Source organism: Castor canadensis, chromosome 7 (genome assembly GCF_047511655.1).
Source record: "Castor canadensis chromosome 7, mCasCan1.hap1v2, whole genome shotgun sequence".
NCBI lineage: Eukaryota > Metazoa > Chordata > Mammalia > Rodentia > Castoridae > Castor > Castor canadensis.
The window spans coordinates 74,350,249-74,365,799 of NC_133392.1; the positions used below are offsets into that span (position 1 = coordinate 74,350,249).

A 15,551-nucleotide genomic window follows, 5' to 3' on the forward strand; every position below is an offset into this window, starting at 1 on the left:
TCCATTTACCAGCGAATGATAACATTTCGTTCTTCTTCGTGGCTGCATAAAATTCCATTGTGTATAAATACCACATTTTCTTAACCCATTTGTCAGTGGTGGGGCATCTTGGCTGTTTCCATAACTTGGCTATTGTGAATAGTGCTGCAATAAACATGGGTTCACACCCAATTTTTATATGGCATCATAATTTTGGGTTTACTTTATTGCACATTAACACCACAATCCTTAAGCATTGAACTTCTCTTTGTGTGTAATTTTTCTTGGTCAAAATTAGGGTTTAGAAATCAGTTCTGCCAAAATGTTATCTTTTTTCAGCAATTTTCCTCAACTGAAGATCATTCTGTAACATGGCCCATTCATACTTTTAAGTGAATATTCCTGGTCTCATTCCCCATGCACCACTTCCTCACTTCCCTGCTTTCTTTCTTTCTTTTTTTGGTGAACTTTGGCAAGGATTATCAAAACAGTACAAAGGAGGAATAAATAGAAAAGGGAAGGGGAAGCATCTCCTGCTTACTATGCAGGACATGGGAGTGAAGAAGACTCAACATGGCAGTTCTTATCTGTGGGTATCTGTACTTTCTGAGCTGGGGCACTCTGTTTTGAATTTCCATCTAGACACCTGCTCGTGTCACTTAGCTACCCCTAATCATTAGGCTAAGTTTCCATGCATAGGGACACTAGATTTCTTTTAGCCATCTGACCCTGGCCATTTTCCTGCTGCCCTTTCTTCATTGAGAGCATCTGTGACCAGACCACTACTATTTCATTATTTAAAGATGTTTCCATCTGGAACCACAGCCTTGAATCTCAGGCTATGAGATTCAAGCCTTTTCTGAAATTTTTGGACCTCTGCTGTCCTGTAAACAGATCTACCCACCAAATTACATCCTACTTCACTTTCCATTTCTTGTATATTATAATAAATTTCAATAAAACCACTTCTTTTTCCCCCAAACTTCTCATTACCTGAATTATCATCAAATTACTTTCTTTCTCTTATTTTTAAAATGTGAACAGCTCCATATGGCTCCATATTTGCCACAAAGATTCTGGCTGTTTTGCAAGATACTTGGCCTGAACTTGTCAGAAGACACTCACTGAATACCAAGAATACCTGGACTTGTTAGAAGATGATTCCACAGCTACTGAACATCAAAAGCAGTGGTCGGCTCACCTAACTACCCTGATCCTGCTTCAGAGGACTCTGGCAGGTGTCCCGCGCGCAATGGTGAGCTTATTTCCAGTCATCATGGTATTCCTCTTGGTACTTCCACATCACTTAGCACAGCCTGATCGGCCGCTTATTCTCAAAAGCACCTAATCTCCCTGGTTTCACCAGGAGTCCCAGTTATGCTTTTTTCTCTCTATACCTACTCTTTTCTTCTCTGAGCTTCCAAAGCCTGTTTTTATTACTACCTAATTATCTCCTGACTCTAGGTGACCTGAGTCTCTCAAGCTCCCTTGTCTGCTTATCCATGCATTTACCCAACCCCTACTAAGTATTAGCTAAGTGCTAAGCTTTTTGCTTAGCATGAGGAACTTTAATATGAATATGAGCCAATCTCTAGCTTTAAAGAAGTCATGCCTAATGAAGGAGAAAATTTATAAATGAACAGTAATAATTCAATTTTGTACATTCAGTAATAGAAACACAAATATATCACAGAAAGAAATAGTTAAAATTCAATTTAAGACATTTCATGTAGGAGTTGTCATAGAAAATAATAAGGGAAAGAAAATCCTACAAGACGAAAATACCACTACATTCTGAAAAGTTCAAAACTCTTGAGCTGGCTAAGATCAAAAGGGCATAGAGACTTAGCAGTTTGAGGTAGCAAGTATGTAGATGCAGCTACAAATGTAAAGCTGGAAAGGTACCCAAGGTCAAGGGAAGATGCTGTGCTAAAGAAGCTCAAATTTAACTTGCACTTCATGTAGGCCCTCTGGGCATTTATAAGACAGGGACTGACTTGACCAGAATTTATTTTACAAAGATAGCTCTACAAGTGATAAGGAAAAAGGCTTAAAAGAATGAAAAGAGAAGAGGGAAAGGTAAGTCAGACCACTGTTGTAATAAACTAAATGGCCACTGGAACCAAGACATGGCAAAGAATATGAAATGACACATATTTGAGAGGTAGAATAGAATCTATAACAGAACATTTTGGGAAATGTGGTTCAAGGATATATTTTTTTTTTTTTTTTTTTTTTAATGAGTATTTTCTTTTTTTTTCATTTTTCTTTTATTATTTATATGTGCATACAAGGCTTGGTTCATTTCTCCCCCCTGCCCCCACCCCCTCCCTTACCACCCACTCCGCCCCCTCCCGCTCCCCCCCTCAATACCCAGCAGAAACTATTTTGCCCTTATCTCTAATTTTGTTGTAGAGAGAGTATAAGCAATAATAGGAAGGAACAAGGGGTTTTGCTGGTTGAGATAAGGATAGCTATACAGGGCATTGACTCACATTGATTTCCTGTGTGTGGGTGTTACCTTCTAGGTTAATTCTTTTTGATCTAACCTTTTCTCTAGTTCCTGGTCCCCTTTTCCTATTGGCCTCAGTTGCTTTAAGGTATCTGCTTTAGTTTCTCTGCGTTAAGGGCAACAAATGCTAGCTAGTTTTTTAGGTGTCTTACCTATCCTCACCCCTCCCTTGTGTGCTCTCGCTTTTATCATGTGCTCATAGTCCAATCCCCTTGTTGTGTTTGCCTCAAGGATATATTTTAAATGATCCCAATATCTGCTAGTTAGAAAAACAAGAAAAGGAAGAGTAGGATGAATAGGTGGAACACAGGGACTTTTTGTGCTGTGAGACTATTATGTATTATACGGTGATGATGGATGTGCACCACTGTACATTTATCAAAACCGTGGAACATACAGCACAAAGAGTAATGATTCCTAAGTAAACTCTGACCTTCAGTCAATAATAATGTATCAATATTGTCTCAGCAATTTTAATAAATATAACACACTAAGATATTAATAATAGGGGAATGTGGGGGAAGAGAGAAGAAGGTATATGGGAACTCTGTATTTTTCATTCAATTTTCATATAAATCTAAACCTACTAAAAAAAGAAAAAGTACAGTGCATTTTTAAGAACTCAGCATCTGTTTCAGAGACAGGACTCAATGCTCTTTTCTCAAACACCAGTTCCCTTGACAATAGGATGCCTTAGCTCTGGATGTGACACAGGAGAAGGAGTCATGTTCCCATCGCAGGAGCTGTATAATACACTTGTCCCGCAGGAATGTGGCATTCCTGATGTATAAATCTTACTAATATACTGTGCATTCATGAAACTGGGCAGGAATACAAATTCTACAGCCAGGTTGTACATATGGATGGTTTATCTTTGCTGTAAAATCTAGATGTTTTCAATTCATGAATGTCACTGTCCAAATGTGAAATGTTACATGGACTGCAGACTGTATTTCTTACAATGCCAATGGCTCTATGAATAATACAGGAGTAATGAAAGAATGAAAAAATCAGAAGATGTGGAAAAATGTACAACGTGACCTTCAGAAAAAAGTGAGACACTGAAGTATATACCTGACATAGCACTTGCCCTCAAGCTAAAAATAAAAAAAATACAATAACACCTCAAACAGACAAACAAAAATCCAAGACAGATTCTCCTTGCATGCAGAACATTAAATGGAGTGAGATATAAGGAATAGGGGGCCCAGAGTACAAATTTCAGAGTTCATAAGAAACATTCATTGTCTCCCAGAAATTGTAGATATACCTTAGGGAAATGCAATTCATCACCTCCCAAGGGCTTTTGTTCAACTTCAAACAGGTCTGAAGTCAAGAAAGGATTCTTGAACCCTGGCTAAACTCTGTCTTGAACTATCCTACCCAAGTTTGTGTGTGTGTGTGTTCAAATACTAAGTCTGCTTTCAGTAGTTAATTTATCCAAATAACATTCGTTTTGGCTGTATATGCTGTGAAAGGCACTCATGCTAAACATTAATTATACAAAGGAGAAATATAAGGTCCCTTGATCCACAGAGTTTGTTACCAGAGGTATGGATGCATACTTTTAAAGTAAGCACATAAATATGTAGTTACATAGTGTAATAATTGTTAAGAGAGAAAAGTACTAGGGTTTATCAAGAGAAAAATGAATAGGAATTATTTAAATTTGAGCTGTATCCAGGAAGTCCACTCTGAGGAGGTGGCATTTGATCCAGAGATGTGAAGGTTAAGTCAGAGCTGACTTAGTGAAAAGCAGAGAAAAGGATGTTCCAAATATATAGAGAATATGAAGAATAGAGAACAAGAAATTTTCCGTGATATTCAAGGGGCAAACAGAAGCCAGCGAGGAAGGAACACTGTATGATGACATGAAATAAAGCCAGACAGAAATACAGCATGCAAGATATTACCAGCATGTTACGGAATCATGAAATCAGATAGAGCTCATTTTCTAATTTTTAAAAATCATTTTCACCATTCTAAATCATTTACATATAGTTCAAAAAATAATGTCATCATTTCTATTCTCTAAGAAACACTGCTGTGGTTTTGATGAATCTATAGCTCAATTTTGGAGATTTTCTTTTTTTTTTTTTTAGTTTACACAAATGTATTAAAATTATTGGTTTAATCTTCTGTCACAGAGCATCCATCCAGGTGCCTTTCAAAGGTTAAGCAGCCATGTTTAGTGCTGCCATACAAGACCTTGCAATTGTCAGGGTATCAGTGCATCTACCTGCATTTCTCAAGTTTGGAGATTCTCCACCTCAACAACACTGAGTCTACCAATCCATGAGTACTGGAAACCTCTCCATTTATTTACATCTTTAATTTCTCTCAGCAACATTTTCTAGTTTTCAGGGTATAATTACTTTTTTAAATTTTATTTTTGAATTAGAATACATTAATAATACAACAGAACTTCATTGTGATAATTCCATATATGCAGGCAGTATACTTTGAACAAGTTCACCTTCTCCATTATATTTCAATTCCCCCCTTGGAGTATAATTCTTACATATCTTTTAGAATGTAAAAACTATGTAGTTTTGGGCCCGAGTCATGGATTAGTCCCTGGTTCTGGAAGCATGAGGCCTGAGTTCAAATCACAGTACTGCTAACACACACACATTTTAAAAAATCATATGGTTTTGTTGTTGTTGTAATTGTTGAGCTTTTATTTTTATTTTGTTTTCCTGTTGTAGGTCATTAGTATATAAAATGATTTTTTGTATAATGACTTTGTTTCCTGCAACATGAAAATTTATTTATTACATTAATTTTATTAGAAGGTTGTTAGGATTTTCTACCAATACCATCATGTCATCATGAAAAGCAGTTTTATTTCTTGTTTTAAAGTCTGTATGCCTTCAATTTGTTTCACTGCTTGCTGCTCAGACAAGAACTTCTGCGGCAAAGCTGCTCCTGCTCTGGAGAGAAAAGCAGTCCAGTTTCCATCATTAAGTATGCATTCGCAGTGAGTTTTTGGTAATCCCTTTGTCAGGATGAGGCTGCCCCTTTTCTTGCTGTTCATTTATTTTTATTCATGAATGAATGTTGATTCTGTCAGATACTTTTCTGCATCAACTGAAAAAAATCACGTGATTTTTCTCCTTTGTTTTGCTTATGTTCTCAAATGTTGAAGTAAGCTTTTATACCAGGGATAAAACTCTTCTTATACCTGAGGGTACCATCATTTTTACGTATTACTGATTCAATTTGCTAATACTTTGTCAAGGGTTTTTGCATCTCAGTTCATGGAAGACATTGGTCTGTAATTTTATTTTATTGTACTATCTTTCTCCGCTTTGGGTATTTGAGTTATGCCAGTTTCATTAAATATGTATATATTATTTTCATCCTGTATTTTTGGAAGATTTTATGTGTAGTATTATTATTTCTTTGAATGTTGGATAGAACTCGCCAGTGAAGGCATCTGAGCCTTGAATTTCATAAATGACAGGCTGTTGGCTTACAAACCCAATGTCTTGTTTTAAGAAAAATTTCTCTATTTCATGTAAATTGTTGAAAACATTGGCATAAGGGTGTTCAGAATATTTTCATTATCCTCTTAATGTCTAAAGAATCTATAATTTAATCCTTCTTTATTCCAAATATTCATAATTTCGATTTTCTCTCATTTATTTTCTTGATTAGTTTTCTTTGGGCCATATAAACTTTATCAATAAACTGATGTTTAGCCTTTCAAATTTTTAATGTTAGTACACATATTCTATTTTTCTTCAAACTTACATTGAGGTAAGCTTGTCCTTGTATTTTTTCCTCTTCTTAAGGGAAAAACTAAAAATCTTGTATTTAATCAAAAAGATAAATTTCTTACAGATATTTGAAGACATAAAATTACCTTTAAGTACTAATTTTGCTGAGTTGCACAAGTTAGGATATTCTCTTTTCACTACCATTTAATTAGAAATATTTTAAGAATTTTTGTGTTGTTTATTTGGAATTGTGTTATTTTAATTTCACTATCAATTTACTAAATTATTTTATTGGCTTCTAACTTAATTGTAATGATAGAACACACTCCATATGATTTTACTCTTTTGAAATTTATTCAACTATAGCTCTATGACTCAAAAAATGATCTTTCTTATTGACTGGTGCATACTTGAAAAAAATGTGTATTTTTCAGTTTGGGGATAAAATACTCTATAAATGTTAATATGTCAAGTTAGTTATGGTGTTGTTTATTCTACAGCCCTAATGATTTTTTGCTTCCTGTTATGACAGTTCCATAAGAGAATGAGGTTAAAATTTTTACTGTTTTAGATTTTCTGCTTCTCCCACTAAATATGTCAGCTTTTCCCTCATAAACTTTACTTGTCCATATTAGAGTTCTCTTTCTGGTAAAATTATTCCTTTTATCATTACACAATGTCCCTCATTATCTTTTATAATACCCTATGGTATAAAGTATACTGTCAGGTTATATTACATAAATTCACTAGCTTTTTTATGCTTACTATTTGCAAGACATATCTTTTCACTTCTCTCTCAATCCATCTGTGTATTTATGTTTAAAAACCTTTGGACTTGAGGTGTGGCTCAAGCAATAGAGTGCCTGCTTTGCAATCCAGAAGCCCTGAGTTCAAACCCCAGTACCGCCAAAAAACCAAAACAACAATAAAAACCTTCTATACAAGCCTGATGTGGTGGCTCATGCCTGTAATCCCAGCAATAAGAAGGCTGAGGCAGGAGGATTGTAAGTTCCAGGCCAACCTGGGCTGCACAGAGAGGTCCCATTTCAGGAAAAGAAAAAAAATCCATGTCAAACTTTTGTGTGGCAGGCTATACGGTTTTTAAGACATTTTCGCAAATACCAAAGAATATGATTGTTAGATGGTAGGGTAAGAGTATGTTTAGTTTTAGAAGAGACTTCCAAGCTGTCTTCCACATGGGCTATATCCTGAGTGATGATCAGAACGCCTGTTGTTTCTCAGGAATGCCTCACCAGCACTCGAGAGCTGTCAGTGTCTTGAATCATTCTGATAGGTGTGTAGTGGTTTCCCATTGTAGTTTTAATTTATAATTCTCTAATGACATATAATATTGAACATTTCTTCATATGCTTTGTTTTGCCTCTGAGTATCTTCTTTGGTGAGACATCTGTTCATACCTTTTGCCCATTTATTAAATAAGTTGTCTGTTTTCTTATTGTTCAGTTTCAAGGGTTCTTTGTATATTTTGCATATTTGTCAATTATAGTTTTTTCTAAAGATTTTTCTCTCAATGACTTGCATACTTGTTCCTCTAACAGTGTCTTTCACAGAAGTTAAAAATGTTAATGAAGCCCACTTAATAATTATTTTCCTTTATATATTACACTTTAGCTATTGTGTCTAAGAAGTCACTACACAAAAATAAGTCATCGTCAAACCCCAGGTGATCTAGATTTTCAGTTTATCATAAGACTTATACAAATAATATTACAGCACTTGAAATCAAAAGTTTACAACAATCTTTCAGTGAAGAAAGATTCTATCTTTCCACTGAGATGAAAGAAAGGAAATCACCTTGGGGTATATTAGGCTTCTGGTGAATATTTTTTTTATTTTCATATTATTATTGTAGGGGAGGTACATTGTGACACTTACAAAAGTTCTTACAATATATCATAGTTGAGTTCAACCCCTCCATCATTCTCCTTTATCATCCCCAACCTCATTCTTAGAATAGTTTCTCCTCTAACATTGTGTAGATTTTGAATACAAGACAACCTGTTCTTATAGACAGCCTATCTTCCCTTATCTAAGCACAAGATTTATCTGTAGGAAGCATTTGCTCATTTTCACTTACAAACCTGATGTTTGCAAATTCAATGAACAGATGAGCAAACATCCTAAACTGTCATGCTTATCAACTTTCCTGTCTTACCAACATATAAACAAAATATCAAAGTGGCCAAATAACTAATGCCATCCAGCCAGTTGGCCCCAATTCCACAGCAGAGCTGCCTGCTTCCTACACCATTGTCTTCTTCCATCTTCAGCCATGCTACATTTTCTGAATCCAGGGCAGGACCAAAGATCCCAAAGCTGTTCCTTTGACTACCAAGGCTCTTGTCAACAAAAACAGCAAACACCACTAATAGTATTCAAAGTTGACGTGATCAAGTAACTTTCTAGGCTCTAACATATGTTGGTTATTCCCTCCCACAACCCTGTGAGACAGATGTGATTGTTACTCCTATACATAAGTGAGAAAACAGAAACAAAGAGAGGCTAAGTGATTTGCTCAAGGGCACACAGTTAGTAAGTGAGAAAGAGAGGGTTTAACCAGGCAGTCAGTTTCCAGTGTCTGTACTCACTATGTAACTACACTGGCATTGTTGCTGTGTCCTGCCCCTGGGCTCCTGCTCTCCAACATGAGCTGTTAGGATGAGTGTAACCCCTCTGATTGCAGGGTGCTATTCACTCAGGATTTTTAGCCAAAATATTTCCTAAATATGGGCATTGATGGAAAAAAAAGTGCCTCTAATATCCAACTACCTGTCAATGCTAACTTTCAAATGATTCTGCTGTCAGCATGATAACAGCTGAGCATCTATGAGTAACTTTCATGGGGATGAAAGTAATTACAACACTTTGAGACTTTTTTTAGTGAATCAAAAGTGAGATATGCTCTGCCCAATGAATGGACCTCATACCTACAGCAAATGAACAGGTAAAAATTGTTTAAAGTAACTGCTAAGTATATACTTTTCTTCAGAATATTTTTCTGTGCTTTTTAATGAATGTATGGTAACCATGAAGATTTACATGGAGGGGGTGGAATCTGAGAATTGAAAGTTACATATTAGTTTGAAAATTTACAGGTTAATGATTACATGGATTAACATGAAAGATGTTGATTAAAAGGGGGCATCATCCATCCTTCCAGGTGCCTACTGATAGGGCCGGGCAATTTTTAAGCAACAGGGAATCATGTACCATAAAAGAAGGAAGAATGTACAGATGTTACCCACTTATCAGAAACTGAGAGATTTCTAGAGGAGAGGGGAGAGAATGAAAGGGAAGTTTAAATTATCTTACTTTGAAAAGTACATCATCACAGTGGATTTTCCTTTTATATCTACAGAGACAAAGAAGTTTAAAGTAGCAACAATGGAAAACTCTTGGATTCCTCTCAGCTCTACAGGGTACAGTATGCAGAAACCTCAGTTCTCTGGCATTTGTCTCTGACAAATAGTAATTTGTCAGTAAATTGCAGAAAATAGTAATGACAAACAGGAGGTTAAAACCTGCAGTGTAGCTTTTCTTGTTATTGTAGGGGCTGGATCAATCAGAATGCTAGAAATTTGTCATTGCGATAAAAACTCAAAAGGAGATAATTGCCACTAAGTCAGAGTACTAGTCATGAGGATTTACACCACAGTCTCCACCTGCACACACAAACCAAGATTAAGATCGGAAAGAATGATTCTAACTACAGCCAGGCACACTACTAGGAGATTCAAGTAGAAGCTTCCTACTTGTTTTGGAAATAGTTTTCCATATTCAGTAATCAGTTACATTATATATATGAAAATAACATAATGAAATCCACTGAAAACTATTAAAAAGGAGGTGGGGAGAGGGGTTACAAAAGAGTAATATTGGCAGGGTGACTTTGATCAAAGTACATTATATGCATGTATGTAAATAGCACAATGAAACCCCTTTATGCAATTAATTTATGCTAATAAAATTTAAAAATAAAAAAGAGTTCTCCATATTAAAGGGAGCTAAATAACATTGACAACCCAGGAGGTATGAAGATTTTAGCATGAAAGAAATAATACACAAATATGCTTACATGATATTGCATTAAAAATGTTGGAAAATATATGATGGAGGAAATGTAAACTTAAAAAAATACTTGTTTTCCATAGGTATAATTCACTATAGAAAGAATTATTTATAACAAAAATTAAAAATGGAATCCACAAAACTGACTGAGAAAAGAAGTCCTAGAAAAGTTGGAGGAAAAAACAATGAAGGGGAAATAAAAATATATAAGTAGAATTTTATCTAGTCATTGACACTGATGAAAGGCATATGAAGACTACAGAAAATCTAATCATAAATGTGAAATACAAGTTGAGAAACTCCCCCAGAATGAACAAGAAAAAGGAAAAAAATGAAATCTATCAAAGAGAGAGCACCACATATGGAGGCCTCATGGAAAGAGTTAATGTTCCTGGAGACAAGATAAGGATAAATGGAATGTAAATAAGAAAACAGTTCATAGATGACAAAATTACTGAGCTAAAGTACAAAGAATATATAAGAAGAACTCACAGAATTCTAAGTATAATTAATGGCACATGCAATCTTTAATGATTATTAATGGAAGTTTTAAAATTCAAAGATACAAACAAGGCTGATTACAAAGAAGAAAGCACAAGAAGGGGAAGAAAAGAGGGGAAGAGAGGAAGAAGAAAATGGAGAATACTTAAAAGGGAGAAGGAGGAAGAGGAGCGGGACAAGGGAGAAATGGAAGAAGAGGAGGAAGGGGGAGATAAGGAAACCCTGGAAAAGGATGAAGAGAAGGAGAGGAGTGGAGGGGGAACACAAAGTGGACAGAAGTGAGAAGGAAGGAAAAAAAAGAGAAGAGAAATAATGGAAGAGGAAGAGGAAGGTAAAGAGGAAGGAAGGAAAGAGTGAAAGAGGAAGATAAAAAGAGGAGGGTGGAGGAAGGAATAAAATAGAGGAAGAGAAACAGGAAGAAGAAGCAGTAATAATGTTAATAGAATGCTAAACACTATAAAACAATTTAAAATGCACAAGTTTACATGACAGAAGCAAGATTGAATATATTATATTAACTCTAAAGAGTTAAACATTTTTCATTTTAAGACAAAATTAATAAAACTGGAACAAAAATCAAATGTGGCATTGGATATGGTGGCTCAGCCTAGTGATCCCAGCTACTCAGGAGGCAGAGATAGAAGGATCACAGTTTGAGGTCAGCTTGGGCAAAGTGTTAACAAGACTCTATGTTAAAGAACAAGGTGGGCTTGGTGGTACATACCTGCAATCCCAGATTCTTAGGAGGCAGAGGTCAGAGGATTGGAGCAAAAGTGAGAGACCCTATCTGAATAAAACAAATGAAAGCAAATAGGGCTGGGGGCATGGCTCAAGTGGTAGAGCATTAGCAAGTGTAAGGCCCTAAGTTCAAAACCCAGTACTGTCAAAACAAGCAACAAAGAAAGGAAGGAAGGAAGGAAGGAAGAGGAAGGGAGGGAAAGAAAAAGAACCAAATGCATACTGACTATAAGACAAATGAGCTTTTTGAAAACACAACCAAAACTGACAAAGTATACAGAGAAAAGAGAAAGAAAACTCAAATAGACCAAATTATAAATGAAAAATGGAGACAAGCCATATCACAGAAATACAGAGATCATGAAAGATTCTATTAACAACTACACATCAATAAACTGGATAACCTAGAAGAAATGGATAAATTCTTAGAAACACACAACCTATCAAAACTGAAAGATGGAGCTCTCGAAATTCTGAACAGTGAGGAGAGTGAATCAGGAATAAAAAACCTACTAACAACAATAACAACAAAACCCAGAACATGATAGCTCCCCTGGTAAATTCTACCAAACCTTTGAAGTGAAATTAATGTAAACCTTTCTCAAAGTCTTCCAAAACACTGAAGAGGATGGAACACTTCCAAACTCATTTTACAAAGCCACCATTATCCTGGTGCCAAAGCCAGACAAAGTTACAAGAAGAAAAGAAATTGCAGACTAATTTCCCTGATGAACATAGATGCTTAGATCCTCAACAAAATACTAACAAACTGAATTCAACAGCACATTAAACAATCATGCACCAGATATGGACTTTACCCCTCCAATGCAAGGACAGCTCAACACAGGCAAATCAATAAATGGGACACTCCACGTTAATAAGTGCAGGATAAAATAATATTTTCACTTCAACAGATGCAGGAAAAGCATTTAACAAAATTTAAGATCTTTTCATGGTAAAATTATGTCAACATATTAAAAACAGAAGTGACTGTAACTTAACATGAAAGGTCATATATGATAGGTCCCCAGTCAACGATGAAAAGCGGTAAGTTTTTCTTCCCAGACCAGGAACTAAACAAGGATGTTCCTTCTGGCCACATCTAGTACTGGAACTCCTAGCCAAAACACCAGGCAAGAGAAAAAAGTAAAAGTCATTTAAATTAGAAAGTAAAAAGGAAAATGTTTCTAATTGCAGATGACATGATCCTCTACATAAAAGACTTCACCAAATAAGTGTCAGAACTAATAAAAGAATGAAGTAAATTTGCAGGATACACAATTAACATATAAAGTCATGAGTGTGTCTACATACTAATGATGATATGAAAAACAAGTAATGAAAAAAATTTTTAAAAGCTGGGTATGGTGGCTCATGTTTATAATTCTAGCTACTCAAGGAGGCAGATTAAGTTAGTAAAATTCCCATCTCAACAAAAAACCAAGGCATGGTGGTGTATATTTTTAATGCCAGTTATATGGGAGGCATAGAAGGATCATGGTTCTAAGTCCATCCAGGAAAAAAATTAACCTAAAAATTAACCCAAAAACCAAAAAGGGCTAGAGGCCTGATGCATGTAGTAGAGTGCTTGTTTACCAAGGGCAAAGCCTGAGTTCAAACACCAGCATAGCCAACACGTGCACACACACTCATGCACACACACTCATGCACACACAGGCATGCACACCCACATGCACACATGCACGTGCACACACATGCACACACCGACGTACACACAGGCACGCACATGTGTGCACACACACGCACACATACATGTGCACACACATGCATGCACAGAATCTACATAATGGAAGAAAATATATTCAAGCCACATATGTGATTATGCTTTAATATATAAGAAACAAACAACTCAATGGAAAGAAAACAAATAATTAAAACATGGGCAAAGGACCTGAGCAGACATTTCTAAAAACGCACACAAATGGCCAACATATACATGAAAAACTGCTGTCTAGGATGTGGAGAAGGGAACCCTGTACACTGTTGGTGAGAATTTAAATTAGTAAGGCCATTATGGAAAAATAGTACAAAAGTTCCTCATAAACTACATGTAGAACTTCTGTATGATCTAGCCACCCACTTCTTCATATACATCCATACGAAATGGAATCAATATTTTGAAGAGAAATCTGCACTTCTATGTTCAGTGAAGCATTATTCACGGTGGCCAAGATACAGACTCCACCTAAGTTTCTACCCATGAATGAGTGGAAAATACAGATCCATATATATAATGTGGACTTAAAAAAGAAGGAAACCTTGTCATTTGTAACAACATGAAAGAACCTGGAAGAGATAAGTTAAAAAAAAATGGCACAGAAAACCATCATTGCATATTCTCACTTATATCTAGAATCTAAAACTGTCAAGCTCATAGAAGCAATGAGTAGAACGGTGATTGCCAGGGACAGGTAGGTGGGGCATAGACTTCCATTAAGGTATCTAACCTGAGAAAGCTAACCAATACAGGATGACTACAGCTAATAATATTGTGTTGTATACTTGAAATTGCTCAGAAAGACAGTAGATCAAAAAAGTTCTCAACACACACACACACACACACACACACACACCAATAAACATGTGAGATGATGGCCAGGTCACGTAGCTTCATTGTGATTGCTGTTTCACAATTTATCATATGCTACCCTAATCATATCATTATACCACATATATTAATATGTATATTAATATATATAATATAATATATGTGGTATAATCAATGGAGAAAGGATAGGCTTTTCAACAAACGGTGCTGGAGAAATTTGGTATTCATAAACAAACAATAACAAAAAAACCTTTTAATGTAAATCTCAACCCTTACACAAAAATTGATTATGGACCAAAATAAAAAATATAAAACTAAATGAAAGTTTTAGTGGGTGGAAAATGTCTTTAGGGTCTCAGGCCAGGAAAATGCTTGATCCATGAACAAGTAAGTTTCTAATTTGGACCTCATGGAAATGAACTCCTTTACTTTGTGAAAGATCCTGTTATGAGATTGAAAGGGCAAGCTACAAAGTAGAGACCATGTTTGCAAACCACATATCTGACAAAGAACTACTATTTAACATAGAGAAAGAACTTTCAAAACTCAATGGTAATCATCAAACAAATCAATTAGAAAATGGGCAAAACACAAAAATAGACATGGCCCAAAGGAGCTATATAAGCAAATAAGCATATAAAAAAGTATTTGACATTATTAGTCATTAGGGAAATGCAAATTAAATTCACAATGAGATATTGCTCCGCACCTATCAGAATGGTAAAATAAAAGCTAGTGACAGTACCAAATGCTAGCAAAAGTGAGGGACAATTGGAATATTGCTACATCACTGGCAGAAATGTGAAACGGTATAGTCACTGGAAAACAATTTGATGGTTTCTTATTAAATTCATCATTCAATTACCATACAAGTTACAAATTATACTCACGGGTATTAATCACATGTACATGAAAACTTATGTTCACACAAAAGCCTGCACACAAATGTTCACGGTAGTTTTCTTCATAATTGCAGGAAATAGAAACAATCCAGATAGCTTTCAATGGGTAAATGGTTACATAAACTGTGAGACATGTAATACACTCATCAGTAAAAAGTCATGAAGTATGAATACACACAATAACCTGGATGAATCACTAAGAAATTATGCTGAGTGAAAAAATACACAGTCAAAAAGTATTATCTCATTCATGAACCACATTTGAAATGACAACTTTTACAAATGAAGGAAAATTAAAGGTTGCCAGGGGTTAGGGCATGGGTAGGAGAGGAGGAAATGTGAAATGGCTCAGTATTTTTGCCATGATGATGGATACACAAATTTACACAGAACCAAATGAACACACACACACATACACACACACACACAGATGAGTACAGAAGGGGAGAGCTGAATAAAGTCAGTCAATTGTATCAGTGTCAATAACCTGGTTGTAACAGGATACTACAGTTTTGTAAAATGTTGCACTGGGGAAAACT

General features: G+C 35.6%; 1 protein-coding gene across 5 annotated transcripts in view; it reads right to left on the bottom strand.

Annotated features, from left to right (window-relative positions):
* Grid1 (glutamate ionotropic receptor delta type subunit 1) overlaps positions 1–15,551 on the bottom strand; it is a 705,633-nt gene that overhangs the window by 84,484 nt on the left and 605,598 nt on the right. The gene's annotated exons all lie outside the window — the stretch shown is intronic.